Here is a 20,716-nt window from a genome sequence, read left to right on the forward strand (position 1 = left end):
AAACTGTAAACGTATCAGAAATAATAAATTCTTATTCATAATATCAGTATTGGAGTCACCTAATAGATGTGTTACACTCTTGATTCTTCGTTACATTCTTTGTGATACCGAAACTGGTAAAATGAAACCTTGCAGCTGAGGAAAACTGCCACTTATTTTTGTGCTGAAATAATTTAAATAACTTCAATTTTACACATACCATCACTCAACGCCTGGGACAAATAAATCACATATTTCGTGAGTGGGAAAACTCGCTTACATTATTAAGCTTAACAGTTTATTGAATATTCCAAATTGATCAATATTTTCTTTCAACCATTTACGCCGTTTCTAGTTTTTCTACATTTATAATTGAAACTTGGAGCAGAATGATATCGAAGTTGAACAGTAAAAAAGCGTTACAAATGAGCACTCTTTAAGCTTTTTTAGCCAAACAATCGAAAAGTTCAGATAAATATGTGTGCGAATGTTAACAAATCACTGCCACTAAATGATCAGAATTGCCGTCTCAGAATTTGAATAGTTTAATAAGAATGGCTGATAAGGTTTTTAAAGATTTTACAAACTTGAACGCTTAATTTCTCTCTCAAATGTGGAAAAATACAGAGATCGAAGAAAGACCGAGCAAAGTAACAACTAACAAGTGTAGAGCCAGAGGCCTGTCACAGAAAGGCAAGGCTGCTGAAAAAGTAGCAACAAGTGTCGAGGTTGTTAAAACAATTCCTCGATGTAATAAGTATCAAATATTTCTACAAATATGCTAACGTTATTTCCTATTTTTAGTGCTCAGTCTCAGTTGCAGGAGCTGAAAATGAGCAGGTAAGTCGTATCTAATCCTAGTTCAACGAATCAATATGATATATTTCGTGGGTCGGGTTATAACCTTGATCGTTAACGAAATTATGAGTATTATTATCTGAGTGTTTGACCGGCACTAACATTGTTGGCTATAATATAGTAAGATGTGATTCCACTGATGACGTAGAGACTAAAGTGGTTAAGTGCCGTGTAAAGTAGCTCCAGAGTTTTTGGGCAAATTTACCAAAAAATCGTGCAAAATAGAAGGATTCTAAATTTAAAAGTCTGGGTTCAAATTTAATAATGGTGATGAATTACTATAATCATGATTATACAAATGTCTCACCATGTTTAAATTAAGTCCTTCCGTAAACTTAAGATCGATTACGAGTAGTGTGAGTGATACATAGATCAAATTCAATTACTATTTTGTATCCTTGGTCAGTTTAGTAGTCCTCAGTCCGAGTTGTGTCTGCTGGCTCTGCCATGGCTATTAAGCTTGGGTAGGTCAGACTTACATATTATATAAATTGAACAATGTACAACTGCACATCAACAAGGTCAGTAAAGTTTTAATAATAATGCCACATAATTGATATTCTGCCATTCCAGCCGACACTGCAAGGCTGCTATGATTGGACGTGAACTTAACCAGGAATATCTATGATGGAACGAATAATATGAATGTTTTTTGTGGTGTATATGTGCATTTATGCGATGTGATGCTGTCACGATATCTACAGCGAAATGTCAAGCTCTTCTATTAAGGCGGGGGGTTCAGCCTGATTTTTTTGTGAACCTTGGTTTCGAGATAGTAGTTGACCAACAAACTAGGACCGGTGACCGAACTTTGGAGGGGGTCCCGGACCCCAACCGCCAAACGGTGCCCGCGGGGCAGCCACGCCCATATTTGGTCCAAATTAGGCCCAATTTAGCCAAATACCCTGAACATGCCCAAAGTCCAGATTTTAGGTGCTTTACTTGTAGCTAGTGATCCCCTGAACTCGTATATGAATTTTCATCAAGATTGGACAAAAAATGACTGAGTTATGAGCCAAAAACCATATGACCATAGTTGGGCATACGCACCAAATTTGATCGATTTTGGCCCATAAATTGATCAAATATCAATATTTTTGAATGAAACTAACTTTATATGAAAGGTAAGCCTATACTACACATTCTCTATGATTATCAGCTCAATATATACCTAACTGTGGATTCTGTGTTCAAATAATTGCAAAAAATGAACAAAATCGCCCATATCTCAGTTCGCGATATTTGCAAAACTGACTTCGCTCAAAACAATAGAACTCAATAGGGTTTCAATATTTTTTCATGAAATTTTCAGAATCGACGTAGAATCGCCTCATGACCTTAAGTTTTGTATTGGAATTTTGAGTTAGGCCTTTTAAAAAATTTGGCGGCCAAATTCTGAAATTTGCCGGGCATTTTTCAGAATTTGGCCGCCAAATTTTTTAAAAGGCCTAACTCAAAATTCCAATACAAAACTTAAGGTCATGAGGCGATTCTACGTCGATTCTGAAAATTTCATGAAAAAATATTGAAACCCTATTGAGTTCTATTGTTTTGAGCGAAGTCAGTTTTGCAAATATCGCGAACTGAGATATGGGCGATTTTGTTCATTTTTTGCAATTATTTGAATACAGAATCCATAGTTAGGTAGATATTGAGCTGATAATCATAGAGAATGTGTAGTATAGGCTTACCTTCCATATAAAGTTGGTTTCATTCAAAAATATTGATATTTGACCAATTTATGGGCCAAAATCGATCAAATTTGGTGCGTATGCCCAAATATGGTCATATGGTTTTTGGCTCATAACTCAGTCATTTTTTTGTCCAATCTTGATGAAAATTCATATACGAGTTCAGAGGACCACTAGCTACAAGTAAAGCACCTAAAATCTGGATTTTGGGCATGTTCAGGGTATTTGGTTAAATTGGGCCTAATTTGGTCCAAATATGGGCGTGGCTGCCCCGCGGGCACCGTTTGGCAGTTGGGGTCCGGGACCCCCTCAAAAGTTCAGTCACCAGTCGTAGTTTGTTGGTCAACTGCTATCTCGAAACCAAGTTTCACAAAAAAATCAGGCTGAACCCCCCCCCCCCCCCCCCCCCCCCCCCCCCCCCCCCCCCCCCCCCCTTAAGTAGTACTATAGTTTGCTACACTTTATAGCGTGGCGAACAAAAAAATCTTTTTTTTAATTTGAAGTATTTGCGTTCCGATGTTAGCTATTACCTTTTAGGTTATTATTTAGTCGGTGGAATGAAATGGTGGGTGATTAAAGAATTAAAATTGTAGGCGACAAATTTGTGATAATTTGGTCTTTAATTTTGATTCAATCTGATTGCAACAACTTCAAGAGAAAATATAAAGAAAACATAGAAATACAATTTTCAACATATTGTGATATTGATTAATGAATTGTTAATATTCGATGTTTTTAGAGTTAAAATTATATTGTTCACTACTTTTGATTAAATATACGTAATATACATATATTGCAGCACAACATTGTTTTTGAATGTGATAACAGAAAAATTGTTCGTGGAAATTTTGTTAGGCAAAAAATGAGGCAGTTGCAGTCAGTGCAATCATTAATCAACGAAAGAACGATAGTGGTTAACGTTTTAAGTTTTGTCAACATTTTGGCTGACCAAATTTAAGCCGATAATGTACCTTAAGATGGCAGTACATTTGGAGTGAAACCATTAGTGACTCTTATCTTACCCATCATCACTTTCATCAGCCCTAAATTTTTAACATTCGTTGGAGTAATCACTAACAGAAATCATTAAAACGGTTAGTCATTAGAATATGTTTGGAAATACGAGGTGATACAGAGGTAAATTGTCAGTGCAATAAATTCAACGGATTGGCTGTGAGTGGATAATTAACGAGAACATAAAAATGCGGTGTATTAATTATAAATATTCCCTCGAAGGAAATTGGCCATAGTGACAAGTACAAGTCCCCACTACCAGTAGGAACTGTTCCTCTCAAAATCCTGGTGATAGTACTTGGGGTTAGTTTCTGTTTTACCCTCCTCTAAACTGACTGGCTCTGAACGGACTGGCTCTGTTTGTTGCTTTCACAGTGAAACCAACAAACAGAGAAGCAAAGCATCACGACACATCGTGGAAATACAAGTTACAGTGCTGCTAAAGGGAAGTGTTAAAGAGAGGGAGGAGTGGTACTAGCTGATCTAATTGGAACTCATATCCGGGATACGGGGTGCTGATAATTTGAGAGAGCTTAACTTTAGAGCAAGCAGGTTATATTTATAAAGTATGTCACGTGGTACTTTATAGCTGTACAAACCCGCGGCGCTGTGATACTTTCAGGAAATTCCACGATCTATTCTTTTGATGTATCATGAGAATTGAGGATGTTTCATGTTATCGTCAAGAGAAATGTGTATATCTGACACATTGAATATTATGTGATCTTTCTAATTTGAATCCTTAAATTCTTTGAATTCTTATGAAGTTATTCAGATCCGAGCTTTAATTGCACTTTTGGGTTACATCTGTAGCTGTTTCATTCTGATATATCAATTCCATGAGGACACAAACGATGGAGTAATACTATGTTCGTAAAAAATGTATATAAAATGGGTAAAGAAATACAACAAAATGTTTAAAAATTATCTTTGAATTCTTTACAAACACTCACTTTCCTCCATCGGTACTTTTTGGAATCCATTTTTCAAGTCCCATTAAGAATTCCAGCGCTAAAATAATTGCAAAATATTAAATATTAACTGTTAACAAAGCGAACAATGTTCTGTGAAAACAATGCGAGTATACTGTTTAAGCTCCAAATCATTACATAACATTATATAACATGTATTCAGTATTCAAAGAATATGAGCATACGACTAACGAAATTACGCAAGGTCAATTTTACGAATCGTCTAGTATAAGGCTTCAAGGTATGGTATATGTTTATAGCTCTGATTAAGTGGACTATCCGCATTCTGTGCGATAAGTTCGTCCTGGTATAATTATAATTTATTTTAATTCATTTGCTTCCACCATATGTACAATGTCCTTATATTTCGAGTATTAACCATGGAAGAGGGTTTTCCCTCTTAGCCCTGCTTTTTATTGTAGCTGCACATTTACCATAACATCACGAACAAAACTTTTGTCGGAGCTTGTAAGTATTCTGACGGGAATGACTACAGGACATTGTGCGTATGATTTACCAGTTTTGAACAAGGAGAGAACACCTACATATTATCTCCTTGCCTTTGGAATTCAAACTATGACCTGTATACTTCACACTGAACACTCTATAGAAGCGTAATCGAAACTGAATTAAAAGATTAATCATTAATCATACGCTCTTCCTTATTGGTTCTGAATAATCTAATCAGGCTAATAACATGTTCACTGAGGAGATCCTTCTTTTCATTGTAAACTTTCCACGAGAAAATCTAATTTCTCTGTTCAATAAGGGTTATACCCAGAATTCTGTGCTGAATATCATGGCTTGATCTGGGATCATTTATATCCCACGTCAGTTGGTCAGTAGCTTCTGATGGAGAAAGGGTTTGGAGATGCTGACGGGGGTAACTTTAAGTTTAAGGCTTTTCTGATGTCATAAAAAATACTAAATTGACCAAAATATTGACGATACAATTAGGGGATGGCAAATTGTCCTAATTAAAGAAAAATATAAGACCGAAGTATGTATCCTATATCATGAGACATCAGGGTCGACACAACGGTCCCTTAGGCCTGAACAAGGCGGAGAATGGAGATGATACAATAATTTAAACCAGGGAAACTCGTTACAAAAGTATACGACTAGAATTTTCGACTTAAAAGATTTAAATTTAATAATAATGCCGTACCCCCATGTACTTGGTACGGTTGGTAAATGGTATGTGTGCGTGCCAAAAATATTGTACCGTACCATTTTGTTATCTTAACACATTTAAGAGTTCAGCTAATTTCCAAAACTTAGTGTAGCTTTACAACTACAAGTATTCAACATATCTTGAATCTGGACGCTCAATGCAATATTGAATTTCACTTTATTGCAATCTGACATGCATTTGCAATCACTCGTGGCAGCCTAAAACCTTTTCGAACAAGGTTACATTTTTCGTAAATAGGTTGACAGAAACGATTGAACAGTTTGGGATGGTATTAACAGTAAGTACACGGTATTATTAGTTGCTATTACCTTGTCTCACAGTGCTTCAAAACGTATGGGTATTTCGTCATTTCTTTGAGAGCTGGGCTATTTTAATCTAAGTCCGAACGACGATATTTCTAAATTCCTTTGTTTAATAAAATAAAAAAGAATTAATCGTGTATTCATTGTTACAGTTTTGTAACTATTTAGCCATTTTTTTATAATGATGAATCATTTGTTATTTGTTCTCACTATTCTCTTTGTACTGATGTTTGGTGGGAAAGCCGCGCTATGGCATTCATATTTATATTTCATGATTCAATAAAAAAGCGGCATCTATTGTCGACCATGAATATAAATGCCACGTTTTTTATTCATTTCATTTCATGGTTGAACAATGAACATAATGCATTGGATGAGACGACAAATATTGTGAACACGTACGCAAACCTTTTCCCACGGAAATTTGAAAATATTTGGTTAATTTCTAGAAACTAAAGATCAATTACAAAACGACTTATCTACATAATGACATGCTGAATGCTGAATGAAGAATGAAGATATATAGAATCTTTCCATCACTGGTATAAATGCTGTACTAAAAAACAATAGGCAATATTTTCTGGGGAATAGTTTTAATATCCGGTGAGCTGCAAGCAGCAGACATTGGTCGTTCAATCTAACGTCTCCCTGATGGAGCAGAAACGTAAGACCAGGAGACTAGAGATTGAGCCCCGCTGTTACAAGGTAGGGTAGAGATTGAGCCCCGCTGTTACAAGGGAGGGTAGAGATTGAGCCCCGCTGTTACAAGGGAGGGTAGAGATTGAGCCCCGTTGTTACAAGTGAGGGTAGAGATTGAGCCCCGCTGTTACAAGGGAGGTTAGAGATTGAGCCCCGCTGTTACAAGGGAGGTTAGAGATTGAGCCCCGCTGTTACAAGGGAAGGTAGAGATTGAGCCCCGCTGTTACAAGGGAGGTTAGAGATTGAGCCCCGTTGTTACAAGGGAGGGTAGAGATTGAGCCCCGCTGTTACAAGGGAGGGTAGAGATTGAGCCCCGCTGTTACAAGGGAGGGTAGAGATTGAGCCCCGCTGTTACAAGGGAGGTTAGAGATTGAGCCCCGCTGTTACAAAGGAGGGTAGAGATTGAGCCCCGCTGTTACAAGGGAGGTTAGAGATTGAGCCCCGCTGTTACAAGGGAGGTTAGAGATTGAGCCCCGCTGTTACAAGGGAGGTTAGAGATTGAGCCCCGCTGTTACAAGGGAAGGTAGAGATTGAGCCCCGCTGTTACAAGGGAGGTTAGAGATTGAGCCCCGTTGTTACAAGGGAGGGTAGAGATTGAGCCCCGCTGTTACAAGGGAGGGTAGAGATTGAGCCCCGCTGTTACAAGGGAGGGTAGAGATTGAGCCCCGCTGTTACAAGGGAGGTTAGAGATTGAGCCCCGCTGTTACAAGGGAGGGTAGAGATTGAGCCCCGCTGTTACAAGGGAGGTTAGAGATTGAGCCCCGCTGTTACAAGGGAGGGTAGAGATTGAGCCCCGCTGTTACAAGGGAGGTTAGAGATTGAGCCCCACTGTTACAAGGGAGGTTAGAGATTGAGCCCCGCTGTTACAAGGGAAGGTAGAGATTGAGCCCCGCTGTTACAAGGGAGGTTAGAGATTGAGCCCCGCTGTTACAAGGGAGGTTAGAGATTGAGCCCCGCTGTTACAAGGGAGGGTAGAGATTGAGCCCCGCTGTTACAAGGGAGGTTAGAGATTGAGCCCCACTGTTACAAGGGAGGTTAGAGATTGAGCCCCGCTGTTACAAGGGAAGGTAGAGATTGAGCCCCGCTGTTACAAGGGAGGTTAGAGATTGAGCCCCGCTGTTACAAGGGAGGGTAGAGATTGAGCCCCGCTGTTACAAGGGAGGGTAGAGATTGAGCCCCGCTGTTACAAGGGAGGGTAGAGATTGAGCCCCGCTGTTACAAGGGAGGTTAGAGATTGAGCCCCGCTGTTACAAGGGAGGTTAGAGATTGAGCCCCGCTGTTACAAGGGAAGGTAGAGATTGAGCCCCGCTGTTACAAGGGAGGTTAGAGATTGAGCCCCGCTGTTACAAGGGAGGGTAGAGATTGAGCCCCGCTGTTACAATGGAGGGTAGAGATTGAACCCCGCTGTTACAAGGGAGGTTAGAGATTGAGCCCCGCTGTTACAAGGGAGGTTAGAGATTGAGCCCCGCTGTTACAAGGGAAGGTAGAGATTGAGCCCCGCTGTTACAAGGGAGGTTAGAGATTGAGCCCCGCTGTTACAAGGGAGGGTAGAGATTGAGCCCCGCTGTTACAATGGAGGGTAGAGATTGAGCCCCGCTGTTACAAGGGAGGTTAGAGATTGAGCCCCGCTGTTACAAGGGAGGTTAGAGATTGAGCCCCGCTGTTACAAGGGAGGTTAGAGATTGAGCCCCGCTGTTACAAGGGAGGGTAGAGATTGAGCCCCGCTGTTACAAGGGAGGTTAGAGATTGAGCCCCGCTGTTACAAGGGAGGGTAGAGATTGAGCCCCGCTGTTACAAGGGAGGTTAGAGATTGAGCCCCACTGTTACAAGGGAGGTTAGAGATTGAGCCCCGCTGTTACAAGGGAAGGTAGAGATTGAGCCCCGCTGTTACAAGGGAGGTTAGAGATTGAGCCCCGCTGTTACAAGGGAGGTTAGAGATTGAGCCCCGCTGTTACAAGGGAGGGTAGAGATTGAGCCCCGCTGTTACAAGGGAGGTTAGAGATTGAGCCCCACTGTTACAAGGGAGGTTAGAGATTGAGCCCCGCTGTTACAAGGGAAGGTAGAGATTGAGCCCCGCTGTTACAAGGGAGGTTAGAGATTGAGCCCCGCTGTTACAAGGGAGGGTAGAGATTGAGCCCCGCTGTTACAAGGGAGGGTAGAGATTGAGCCCCGCTGTTACAAGGGAGGGTAGAGATTGAGCCCCGCTGTTACAAGGGAGGTTAGAGATTGAGCCCCGCTGTTACAAGGGAGGTTAGAGATTGAGCCCCGCTGTTACAAGGGAAGGTAGAGATTGAGCCCCGCTGTTACAAGGGAGGTTAGAGATTGAGCCCCGCTGTTACAAGGGAGGGTAGAGATTGAGCCCCGCTGTTACAATGGAGGGTAGAGATTGAGCCCCGCTGTTACAAGGGAGGGTAGAGATTGAGCCCCGCTGTTACAAGGGAGGTTAGAGATTGAGCCCCGCTGTTACAAGGGAGGGTAGAGATTGAGCCCCGCTGTTACAAGGGAGGGTAGAGATTGAGCCCCGCTGTTACAAGGGAGGTTAGAGATTGAGCCCCGCTGTTACAAGGGAGGGTAGAGATTGAGCCCCGCTGTTACAAGGGAGGTTAGAGATTGAGCCCCGCTGTTACAAGGGAGGGTAGAGATTGAGCCCCGCTGTTACAAGGGAGGGTAGAGATTGAGCCCCGCTGTTACAAGGGAGGTTAGAGATTGAGCCCCGCTGTTACAAGGGAGGGTAGAGATTGAGCCCCGCTGTTACAAGGGAGGGTAGAGATTGAGCCCCGCTGTTACAAGGGAGGTTAGAGGTTAAGCCCCGCTGTTACAAGGGAGACTAGAGATTGAGCCCCGCTGTTACAAGGGAGGTTAGAGATTGAGCCCCGCTGTTACAAGGGAGGGTAATATGTGAAGGACCCCTTAGTATGGGCCCTACTGTTGCACCAACTTCTAAACCATCATTCGACCAATGTTAAAGTTGTTCCAATTATGGCTACATGTTGGTGACAGTTTGGATCAAGAACAAACGGTTTAACGGTTGGTAATCCTTTTAACTCCATATGGTAACGCAGTAAAGTAAGTAAGTAATTAATGGTAACACATATTGACTGCAACTTGAAATTTTGACCGACTAACGTTAAATCTCTGCCTTTTTATAATAGGTAAGACGGCTACCCAGTTTGAAGCTCCTTTTTCCATTCAATTTCCACTTTCAAGTTCTATACACCTCTTCACTTGGGTTTGGGTCAGAGAGGTTAGTAGAGGGTTAGAGTATTGAATAGTCCCTCAGAGTTAGAACGATCTAGAGAACGTGTTTAAGTAATTAGTGATCCCCAGTTCTACACACCTTTTTATTTGTGGTGACATCTTAACTTCAACTCTTTTGATTTTTAGATGCACCTCTGTAATTCTGTAAACTCGCTGCCTTTGTTAGATGTTGGGAGGTTGAAGGGAGCTGCTTTATTCCTTTATCAGTATCTTGTGTTTAGATTCAACCATGGGAAAAATAATTTAGAAATGGATTAGTGCTCCTTTGTCTACCAAACTACTGTCGAAGATATGACATTGTGCAAAAACACAACTTGTATTGATAAGTTCAGTCTGTCTGTCTGCAGAACGTCGCGTGCCGTCTAGCTAGAACAAAGCCTCCATCTCGTATGGCGTAACGTGACGCGGTCTGAGTTGCTAGCTAGACGGCACGTATACTGTAGACAGATCATAGTACGAGATGGAGTCTTTGGTTCTAGCAAGACGGAACGTAACGCATCTCGTAATTGATTACGTGACGCGTGACAAGTCTAGCTGGGGTCTTGGTAATTGGGATCAGATCTAGACACCTCAAGACCTGCCCCTGGGTTCGTGGTAACAGTAACCAGTGATAACTGTACTGAGACACCAAGAACTTCGTTAGTGATCAGATAACAGAACTAAAGAGACCAAAAGAGCTAAGATATTGATCAAACAAAGACATGAGTGCGCGAATAAACTGAGGATTCGGTGACCTCCAGTTCACTCGTAATCGTTAATGTTGTAATCTGTATTTAAATTTACGGTGAAATAAGGATGAAGTTCGAGAATTGTTAACATTACGGCATTAGAGTTGGCTTACATGATAAATGCCAACGAAATTTTCTTATTTTCATACAATAGTCAGGATTAATGCCAATCCAACCCCCAAGGATATAGATTCTAGGCAGATATTCATCTTATAACAGTGAGCTTCAGAGCCACTTCTCATCACATACTCCCATTTCTTCACTGAATCTTCCCTGATTGCTGGTTCTCCGTAATTTGGAATAATTCTCAGAAACTTCCTCCCTGGTCATAATAAACCGTGCAGTCAGGCGGATATACTGTTTAGCATGAATGGTTGGTTACAAGTTAGAACAAATGGTTACAAGTTAGAACAAATGGTTACAAGTTAGAACAATACAAATGGTTACAAGTTAGGACAGGACATGGTGCCGCACCATTTTGGGATCAGTAGCCGATCCGTATTCCATAACTGAGGGTGTAACTAGGTAGCTTTGGAACAAATACACTGCTTTATTTTATTCTTATCTTTGATTTGAAATTTTCGTTAAATAATACGGAAATATAAAACATGAATAACATTGAATAAAATCATTTGGTGACAGAGAATGTTTACTGTTTAAGGTGGGAAAATGCTCGGAGTGGTTAGGGCAGGCACAAGTAAGCATAATTTGACTGTACTATATGATTGGGGAAACCAGTAACATCCATGTTAGAACACATGTGCTCTACCCCTAACCCTAAACAATCGAATTTGCGATTTACTAGCTAACTTATAATATATAAGTTTTAATCAAATGCTACAAAGCGATAACTTCTTACTCAAACTCGTAGTCAAAAGGAAAAACACTGTGAAGGTTTAACTTCATTGATAAAGCGATAAAAATATCCATATGTCCAATTATCTAAGTAAGGGTGTCTGGGATTGTTTACAAATGTATTGACTATAATATGCAACATCTATCTAATTATATTTATGTCAAAACGTACAGATAAAAATATATATCAATAAAAACATATAAGTATAAACATATATGTGAAAGTTTATGAAAAAATATGATTTTGATTGTCACATTTTAATCAGCTTTTTTACGCGATCTAAATTTACTACCCTTCTCTGCTGCCGAAAGTTGTGAGACTAAAACTGATGGTGAGCGTTCGACACTTCCACAAAATAAGCTCTTATTTAGTTTTATGTATCCACTTCGTATTTGACCTTTGGAAGGAGCTAATATCGAATATATCAATCATTGTTAACCACACCCCGCTTATGAATGTACAAATTGTCCTTTTTTAGTTGCGTCTGACGTTAAGTTATGTAGTAAGACTTTCATGTGTTGAATCGTGTTTATGTGCATATGATGTACATTATAATTTTGTTTATTTCAAATTACTTCACCTCTTTGGTCAAAATATATGGCATAACTGACAACTGTCCAAGAAGTGTTGGTCACAAATTTAAATACAGGATATGGTATGTGATAAATCCAACTTACGACTCCACACCAGAGGAACTCTCCGCTTCGAGCATCTTAACGAATAATATCAAGAATAGAAAATAAGCAAACTCTGTTCAAAAATAGTCCACAAACAAAATAAGAAATTGTGAACTTCTTTAGAAAAATAAATTGTAAACATTAGTTGGTCTACACTAAAGTACCTGACATTTGATAAATTTTAAGGATAGAACTTTTGTGGGACAGCTTCAGCCAAACAAAAGCATCACAGTGCTTTGTAAAGATTGTCTTGCAGAACAAGGTTTTCTATCACTTCCTTCCGTTCATATTCAGTCTTTTAGTCATTTTATAGAAATTATGTACTTATATATTACCCGTGAAACTTGTACTGTCAAGTCGGTTATTAGGTTATTGATGGGTCAACACGTACCTCTAAGTCTAACTGGTATAGGGGTATGGAAATTAATAGTTATTAATTTTTGTGTCGGGTGAAAACAAAAAATTGCTTCTTCGTGTTTTTTACAAGCTGGATGATTTAAAATTTTACACTCATCGTCCTATAGATACGAACAACTAAGAATTGGTCCCAATTCATCATACTTTGAGTTTTAAGCAAAATTAATTGGAATTTTATCATCCCACTCGATATGCATCCAGAGAAAAAAATACAATTACAAAATATTACTGTGTATTATTTTCTATTAATTCTTAATAGAAATTTCTGTTACAACTGACCTCGTGATGTGTTGTATGTCGTGGCTGAGCTTTTCGCACATTTTCTTTTCTGCTGTCAACCTCCTCTTCTTCTCGGGGGTCAAGGCCAAACTCGTAAATCTACGCGGAATATTGATTTCCTGAAGAAATGGTAGAATAAGCCTGATGAAAGCTGATGAACTAGTCCTCTATAATAACGTACCTAGCTTATTCACTGTCTTTATCAACTGGGTGAAGTTGAAATTTAACCTTCTCTTCAGTGCACTAGATGATGGTACGAGAAAATAAATTTCAATGTACACTTATAGTTTTAATACTTTCAACACTACTATATGACAAATAGTTTGAGATCATGAGTACGATGTTGTCACATTGAAACGTTGAATAATTCATTTCATGATAAGAGCCTTTTCCTTGTCGCATCAAACGGGATCAACAAAAATGTTTCCCATGAAACATACAATTTTATATAAGCTAGCTTAATAAGAACTACTGTAAGTCCAACTCCAAGCCCTCGATCCTGAAGAAGTAGAACAGAATGACATGTTAATCTTAAATTAAACTTGCCCGTAACTTCGGCTGCATGAGTGTTGTAGTGTAGCCCGTTCTCCTGCTGACATCATTCCAATGGCTGGTTTTATTTTTGGATTTTGACGACTTTCTTTTGCTCCCAAGCCCAGAGTCGGGGGAAACTGAAGAGCAACTTCATTTACCAAGCGTAGACCTAATCCTATTGATGCACATTTTTAATTTAGCATAGTTCATAGTAACTTAGGCGAAATTCTAAAAATATATGCACCAATAAGGTATACCGGACTGAATCGGTGGTCAGCTACCCATCCTTATATTGTACGATCTAAAGGTATTCCACACAATCATCATAACTTTGTCAAAATTGAACCTACAGAATTAAAGATTGTGTCAAGAATTATAGTGGAGGGAAAGTGAACCTGGTCGTGTAACGTTGATCTCTGGGGTGTAGAACTGAAACTGATGGTGGTTTTCACTGAGTGGTATGGTGAAGACAAGCCGTTCCTTTTCTGATTCAAGGGTGTATGGTATCTTATCATAGTTCTGTTTTGTAGATTTCTGGGTTTCTTCTGCTTCTTCAACATCCATTACCATCATGTTCCATTCAACGCATGGCTCCTTGATTTCGGGTGCACTGATGGATATAGGATAAGTGGTCATCTGAATAAAACACCTCTATTTCATCTGGGGGGTGTCCAACCCCAAAAAAACCCATTCCCAAGATGGAAATTTCAGGTAAAATTGGGGTTTTTTTTGGTATTTTTGGGAAGAAAAAATGTTAGAATTGAGGGGCCAGCAATCAGCATTATATAGGTCAGTGAACTTTTTCCCAAAATGGAAATTTGAGGTAAAATGGTTTTTTTTTGGGTTGGACCCCCCCCCCCCCCCATCTATAGACAAGAGTTGTGGAATTTCAAAGAAACAAAGGTATAAAATTGCTTTCTCGTAAAACTTCCTCACATTCTCCTAATTTACCATTTCTTCTACCGAACCTCACAACCTGGTATTTTTGCAAAATACGTAAGTAATTATACTTATAATGTATTTTGGTCGTTCCTGACACACTGACACAGAAGGATCATACAGATAAACTCGAACTAAATCAAAATGCTTATTGCATATGAAACAATGTTGCATTAATGAGCTAGCAATTAATGAAGCTGGAAAAACAATAGATTTCATTTCAACTAGATAATTTGAAGATGTATGATCGCGTATGCTCTTAGGTCTTTCGTCCTTGTATTTAGTATTTAGTTAGGATAGGAAAAACTGTATCAAATTTAGCTCTATCTCAATCAGACAAGGCTTAGAAGATTACATGACACTTCCCAAGAACACATGTTGTACAAATAACAACATTTGCATATTTCAGCTTACAGAGTACAGACCTTAAATCGCTTTGTGAAGCGCCGTGAGAAAATTCACCTCTAGACATATTGACATTCTAAGAAATAGGCAACTAGTAAGTAGTATGTAATAAACCGTTCTCTCAGCAGGACATACTAGCCATAACAAACTCATGGATCGAAACCATACAAAGCTAATCAAAAGCTATTAAACAATAAACATATTGGCAACATTACATCATCCCTGCCTTTTTGTGTTTGAATTACCTGAATGGCTGGGATCATGTCAAGTTTGTATTCAAACAATTAGGGACTGTCTGATGTACTAACAGGGTTGGTCTGGGTTGGTTTTGTCTGTATAAGCCACTACGTGGTACAATCTGATTACTGATACAATCTGATAACCAGACACTGCTGCATTACCGGTAGTATACTGGTAGTATAGAGCATTGACCATACCCTGCTGGATGACCATACCCTGCTGGATGACCAGACCCGGCTGGATGACCAGACCCTGCTGGATGACCAGACCCTGCTGGATGACCAAACCCTGCTAGATGACCAGACCCTGCTGGATGACCAGACCCTGCTGGATAACCATACCCTGCTGGATAACCAAACCCTGCTGGATAACCATACCCTGCTGGATAACCATACCCTGCTGGATAACCATACCCTGCTGGATGACCAGACCCTGCTGGATAACCATACCCTGCTGGATAACCATACCCTGCTGGATGACCAGACCCTGCTGGATTACCAGACTCTGCTGGATAACCAGACCCTGCTGGATGACCAGACCTTGGTGGATGACCAGACCTTGGTGGATGACCAGACCCGGCTGGATAACCAGACTCTGCTGGATAACCAGACCTTGCTAGATGACCAGACCTTGGTGGATTACCAAACCCTGCTGCAGGGTAGCCGTATATTTCAACAGAAATTATCAAGACAAGTTGAAGCACTAAAGCATCGGCAAGAGCATCAGCAAGCGCAAGCCACAGCTCGGCTACAACAGTAGAGAATAGCACGAATATTTTTGAGACGGGACGACTAGACAGCAAAAAACTCTCTTAAACAAACTCAAAATATTAAAATAAAACAAGATATTGGTGTCAATGATGGCATTAGATAAACGATTTGTCCTTCACAATTGCAGTAATTCCGTCTAAAATAAAAGTCTGTGTGCGTGGTTGCTTCAAACCACTTCTCAACGTATATTTTTATGCATGTATTATAGGAACTGTGTGGCTTCCTACACATACTAAGGAGCAAAGTCATTGATCTGATTAACACATCTCTTTGTTTTTTGGATATCATTAAAAACGCATTACATGCTATGCAAACGCACAAAACTCAAATGACTCTAAGCAGATCATGCGCATCAGAACTTCAGAAGATATAATTATACAATATCATGTTTACCATTCGAGTCAGTGAGTTGCGGAATGACTTTTTGGACAACATCGCATAATAACGTTGAATTATAGAAGTATAGATGCTCTGTATTCAGATAATTGCTCAACGAATCATACCAGGCATACCTGATCATAAATGTGAATACCACACGTATATGGCATATATTGCATAATGAAACCACGAGTCAGTCTTACTCCAAAGTAATCAAAATATTGCTATGATTATAAATAAGTTCAGCCTATTTAGCGTGGTTTAATTTTGTCAACCCTATAATCAACCCCAATCATAAAGACGGTCCTTATTTAAGTAATTTAAATTATCATTATAATTATTCTGCTCTTAATTGAAGGACCATTTATGAATTCCCGCTCACAATTTTGACTATTATTGCATATTGGACTGTGTTAAAATATACGTGTCAATGGTACTCACTACTCATGTCCTACTTTTCAAATTGCTTTTAATTTATTGTCTCACGTTGCGACCTCAACTATTTTATACATATTTGTGTAATGCTGTTTAAATTTAGATGATCACAAATGCAACCATATACCAGCAGACACAAATTGCGTATAATTTCGTTCTTTTATCAAGGAATAAAGCTAATTTATGATTAAATTCTTTCAAAATTGCCAAAATAAAACTAGAAAACGGCCTTTTTTTGGGCAATTTGCTCGGCTGATAATCAGGGCCGTTGATCATAATTCGTTTATGAACGCTTCTTTTGAGCACAATAAATAAATCGGTGGTCCGTACTCTACAGCGACGCCATAAAAAATAGTGCTCTACGGCGTGGATCAGTCGTCAGATCACAGATTGACACACGCTTTACACCTCCTTTCGGCGGCCGAAATCAAGGATCAGACGTTTAAAAAGGATCAGTCGTTAAAAAGAGGACTCTACGGCGGCAACAAAAAGTGTTGTGGGACCAATTATCTGACCATGCAATTGCAATGAAGTTATTTGTGATATGGGCTAATATTCAGGAATTCACTCGCTAATAGTCATATTCAGTAAATATTTGATGATCATGATTCACATACACATGCCTGTGCCCTGTAAGTTTAGATATGAGATAGTCTACATATTTTCATTTGTATAACATATAATGGTACAGAAAGTGGTCGTGGTATTTTCTAATAGCCATTGTATTGAGGATATGATATATCATATGACATATATTGCAAGCTGTACTTATACTGTCAGTGTAACGAACGCGTGGATATATGATCACAACAGATATACTACTAGTACTACTAGTGATAATAAATATCGATATAAGATTCAGTATTTGTATCCTTAAGTTTAACTTCTTCATCGACATTTTCGATTCGACAAGTAGTGCAACGCATTTTATTTTTATACATAGTGAGGTATGGTCATGAACATGGTTAGTCAATAATCAAGTTACTTCTTTTTAAGAGTATTCTGACGCTTATCTGTAATCGTAGAAATTTTCTTTGTCTTTTAGTTTTATGGTTGCAGAACAAATTTGATCAGCTTTAATATTTATTCATTTCTGTAAAATCAATAATAATATGACGAAAAACAAAAAATATATTTATATTATATGCTATCATGGGTGGCGAGAAAGCAAATAGGTCCTACTGACTGCAAAGTGCAAGTTGAAAATGAAATCAAACAAAACGGGTGAATGGATTGATTCCCAGTTTAATCATTATTATTATCATGATGAAAAACAGAAATATCCGGTCAAACGGATTAGGCTTAAATTTTCCCGGGATGAAGTATTGCCTCCAGTACTGCAATAATAATATAATACATAACGGGTGATGAATAAAAAATGGGACTACATGTTTTTTAGCCCTCAGATTCCACCTGAACAAAATTTTGATATTTTACCACAACCACCAGTTACTCTGAACGATACTCGAACAGTTTCCGCCCCCATTTGATAAAATTGGTTGATCTTTGTCCCCGATAATGGTCTCGAACTAGGGGAGGGGTCCTATAAAAACTTTACAGTACAAAGCTCTGTTCACAGAAGTCGCCTCACAGGTAGTTAAAGCTTCCATACCAAAAAATATTTAGCAGAGAGTATGCCGAATGTTATGCTTAAGACGAGGGTTCAACACCCATCAGCGTAGCTAAAACCAGTAAGAAGATATTTGAGCTCAAAACCACAGCTGAGGGGTAAAATTTTACCGTGTGAAAGATCGAGGCTAGGTCAACTATCGGCTTTAGCATGGTTTATAATGGTACCACGTAAAAATCAAAGTGCTTGAAGCCTTGCCAGGTGTTGTTCCTACAAGAAAATATCCCCAAAGGGTGGAAGGTGGTTCGTTAGGATGGGGCTAGATCGTATTTTTCTGGGAAAACCACATCTTTATTTGCCATAAGGGCCAATTTCGTCCCAAAAGTTATCGACCAAAGTAAATTTTGACAATCTCAACCCATAGAGGACTTCTTTAGAGTCCTGGCAACACATGTACATGCCCGGAATATGGCTTACAAGCATACATGGGCCTTAGGGCACAAAAGAAGAGACTGCGCCAACACGATTTTAGGCCCAACTGTACAGACGGATTTTTGAGCTTGATGAAAGAAGCCCTCCTGAACCAATCAAAATGGGCTCATGGGCGTTTGTCATTGACCATACTCGTTAAAAATTGCCCGTTTTACAACGCTGTTTCATTGGTTTGAACCAAAAATAGTTTTATCGACACTAAAAAGACCCTTGAAAAAAGTCCCATTTTTTAATCATCACCCGTTAATAGGGATCATGTTCGCATATTGATATAACGTAAGCCAACCTGGGAGTGGGACGGGTAAAGAAAGCTTACTGTTTGCTGTTATTCTTAATCTTACAGAATGTATGTGTAAAGTGGCTTATGAATGGAGTAGAGAGAGAGGTCTAGACTGGCCAAAATCTAGCTTCTTTTATACTTATAGATTGAAGATGAACAGGTTCCCGCCGAAAATAAACGACCAACAACTTGCACCAATAACTTAATTGGATAAGTTAAAGTCAAAACTGAATGTGGATTATTAGAATTGAAAAGTGGGAAAAGCATTCGTGGTTCGATTCTGTAAGTTCTATTTACATGCCGACGCGGTATCACAGTGCTGGCAAGCACGACCGTTGCATTTATTGTGGGTGTACTATGTACCCCATTTACTATTATACCCCCTTAACTATTATACCCCCTTTGGTACACGTTACAAGCCTCTTTCGTGCACGCGAAGCGTGCACTCCGGCCGGAGGCGGCGGCCGAAGGCCGCCGCCTCCGGCAGGAGTTTTTCAGGCATTAAGACTCATCGGAAGTCGTTCGACAGATTTATTTTTAGTTCAAAACATTCTAATTTGATGTCAAAGATGACAGGAATAAAAAATAGTTATGTTGAGATTTTTAAGAAATTTGCATAAAATACTCGCCAGCACTGTTATACGAAATTCGGTAAAAAACCCAAAATCGCCATATTCAGGTGCCTTAAAAACCATGTTAAAATTGAGTTAGAGATCTGAAATTTTTTAGGACGTCTAGACGTTGACCAAATCGATTGCGAAAAAAGTTTCAAGTTTCAGGAGCATCGGGAAATGGGTTTTCTAGAACCCCTGTTTTACGACAGATTGTCGTGATACATACATACATATACATATACATATATTCAGGGATAGACGCTTTGCCAGTCAATTATAGGCTACATTCAGGTGTCTGTAGATCACAATGCTGGCAAGCATGACCGTGCCTCTTATATTCACAACACTATTTACCCCTTTATACTATTTACCCCCTTTACTATTTACCCCCTTTACATTTATAACCCTTTATTGTTTTTTCGGGCATTAAGACTCATTGAAAGTAGTTCAGCAGGTATATTTAAGTTCAAATCATTCTAATTCAATGTTAAAGATGACAGGAACAAGAAATAGTTATGTGGAGGTTTTAAAGAAATTTGCGCAAAATACGCGCCAGCATGTTATACGAAATTCGGTAAAAAACCCAATATTGCCATATTCAGGTGCCTTAAAAACCCTGTTAAAATTGAGTTAGAGATCTGAAACATTGCAGGGCGTCTAGACGTTGACCAAATCGACTGTAAAAAAAAATCGTGTTTCAGGAGTATCGGGAAATGGGTTTTCTGGAACCCCTGTTTTACGATAGATTGTCGTGATACATATATTCAGGGATAGACGCTTTGCCAGTCAATTGTAGCCTGTATTTAAGTGTCCGGAGATTCAAAAGTATAAAAGATACAGCAATTTCCGACCACAGGTCTTAAAGATAATTGTTTACACTTCAGTTTCAATTATATAAAAAATAATTTAACGTCATCATCACCACTTGATGACGTCATCAAATTAAGTGTTTTTAAAACTTGATTTTTGACAAAATAATAACTTTTCAAACTGATTTTACACCATTAAGGAGTAATTTTATTCAAAATCTGAGGACATTTTATATTAGATAATTGTTCAAGCATTCTGAAAATCTACCGGAAAGTTTCCCTACCTTGCTCCTTCATAAAGATATTTGCTATTGAAGTTAGTGCTT

This window comes from Bolinopsis microptera, chromosome 7 (genome assembly GCF_026151205.1).
Source record: "Bolinopsis microptera isolate Bmic1 chromosome 7, MBARI_Bmic_1.0, whole genome shotgun sequence".
NCBI classification, from domain to species: domain Eukaryota; kingdom Metazoa; phylum Ctenophora; class Tentaculata; order Lobata; family Bolinopsidae; genus Bolinopsis; species Bolinopsis microptera.